The sequence below is a fragment of the Carcharhinus amblyrhynchos genome, unplaced genomic scaffold (genome assembly GCF_965287045.1).
Source record: "Carcharhinus amblyrhynchos unplaced genomic scaffold, sCarAmb.v2.hapA scaffold_686, whole genome shotgun sequence".
Classification (NCBI taxonomy): domain Eukaryota; kingdom Metazoa; phylum Chordata; class Chondrichthyes; order Carcharhiniformes; family Carcharhinidae; genus Carcharhinus; species Carcharhinus amblyrhynchos.
In genome coordinates, this window is record NW_027650426.1 from 24,740 (window position 1) to 26,772 (window position 2,033).

The 2,033-nt window shown below is 65.7% G+C and overlaps 1 pseudogene; it reads left to right on the top strand.

The window, feature by feature from the left end:
- The first annotated feature begins 639 nt into the window (after positions 1–639).
- Positions 640–1,803, top strand: LOC145339815 (actin-1 pseudogene; annotated as a pseudogene).
- The last annotated feature ends 230 nt before the right edge of the window (positions 1,804–2,033 follow it).

Below are 2,033 nucleotides of genomic sequence, written 5' to 3' on the forward strand. Positions count from 1 at the left end.
AGTGAGCACAGCCTGAATCACAAGCCCTGGGAGTGAGCCCAGCCTGAATCACAGGCCCTGGGAGTGAGCCCAGCCTGAATCACAGGCCCTGGGAGTGAGCCCAGCCTGAATCACAGGCCCTGGGAATGAGCGAAGCCTGAATCACAGACCCTGGGAGTGTGCCCAGCCTGAATCACAGACCCTGGGAGTGAGCCCAGCCTGAATCACAGGCCCTGGGAGTGAGCCCAGCCTGAATCACAGACCCTGGGAGTGTGCCCAGCCTGAATCACAGACCCTGGGAGTGAGCCCAGCCTGAATCAACAGGCCCTGGGAGTGAGAACAGCCTGGATGCTAGGCGCTGGGAGTGAGCACAGCCTGAATCACAGGCCCTGGGAGTGAGCCCAGCCTGGATGCTAGGCCTCGAGTCGTCACTGAGGGCCGGTCTCTGTGACCTCATCGCCTGGGGGGGGGGGGGGGGGGGGGGAGCCGAGGTCAGCTGGGCCATTGTGAGGCGGGGCCGGTTGCCCCCGGCGATGGCCGGGGGTGAGCTGGAGGGGGGCGGCGGGGGGGGGGGCGTTGGGAGTCAGTCTCGGACGGGCTCGAGACAGAGGAGGCCGAGCGTTTGGCTGCCGACCGGAGATTGAGGAAGGCCGCTGGAACATGAGCAAGCCCAGCGCCACGATCCCCCAGGGGGCGCCGGCGTGCCAGGAGAGCTTCGGCGAGACGGCCGCCGTGGTGATCGACAACGGCACCGGCTACACCAAGGCCGGCTTCGCCGGCGACGACAAGCCCCGGGCGGTGGTGCGCTCCCTGGTGGGCGTCCCCAACCACGCCACCGACGAGTTCCACAAGGGGCCCGAGTACTACGCGGGCAACGCCATCCCCAGCGACCCCTGGGTGGTCAAGACGGCGGTGGTGACCAACGGGGTGGTGACGGACTGGGAGGCCCTGGAGATGCTGTGGCACCACGTCTTCTACCAGGAGCTGCGGGTGGCGCCGGAGGAGCACGCGGTGCTGCTCTCCGACGCCCCCCTCTCGCCCAGCACCAACCGGGAGAAGGCAGCCGAGCTCCTGTTTGAGGGTTTTGGCGTGCCCGCCATGTACGTCGCCCACCAGTCGCTGCTGTCGCTCTACTCCACAGGCCGGACCACCGGCCTAATCGTGGAGTCGGGCCTAGGCGTCTCGTACACGGCGCCCATCCACGCCGGCTACACCATGCCCCACGCCACCTTCCGGCTGGACCTGGCGGGGGGGGCGCTGACGGACTACATGGCCAAGCTGCTGGAGGAGTGCGGCAACCCCTTCAGCCCCGAGGAGATGCACATCGTAGGCAACATCAAGGAGATGTGCTGCTACGTGGCGCAGGACTTCAACGAGGAGATGTTGGCCAACGAGAGCGACTACCTGACGGACTACGAGCTCCCCGACGGCCACGTCATCACCATCGGCAACGAGCGCTTCCGCTGCCCCGAGGCCCTCTTCAAGCCTGAGGCGGTAGGCCTCACCGACCCGGGCCTCCACGCCCTGGCCATGAGGAGCCTGCACAAGTGCCAGGCCGACTACCAGGCCGAGCTCCTCAACAACGTGGTGCTGTCGGGCGGCTCCTCCATGTTCCCCGGCTTCGCCGAGCGCATCCAGCGGGAGATGGGCGAGCTGGCGCCCAGCCGGGCCAAGCTCAACGTCTACGCTTCGCCCCAGCGCAAGTTCGCCGTCTGGATCGGGGGCTCCATCACCGCCTGCCTCAGCACCTTCCAGTCCATGTGGGTCAGCCGGCGGGACTACGAGGACAAGGGACCCGCGATCGTCCACCGCAAGTGTTTCTGAGGGATGGCACCCCCTGCCCCGCCGGGGGAGCGGGCGGGAGGAGGGCGGAGAGACGGGGAGGGAGCGAGGGAGAGAGAGAGGGAGAGTGAGAGAGCATTCTAATAAATAAATCAAATTCCAAACCTCAAACCCCGTCCTCGATATCCTCCTTTTAGAAGTTTATTTATTTATTCATGTCACATTAACACCGCAATGAAGTTACTCCCCCACTCCGGTACCTGTTTGAGGGA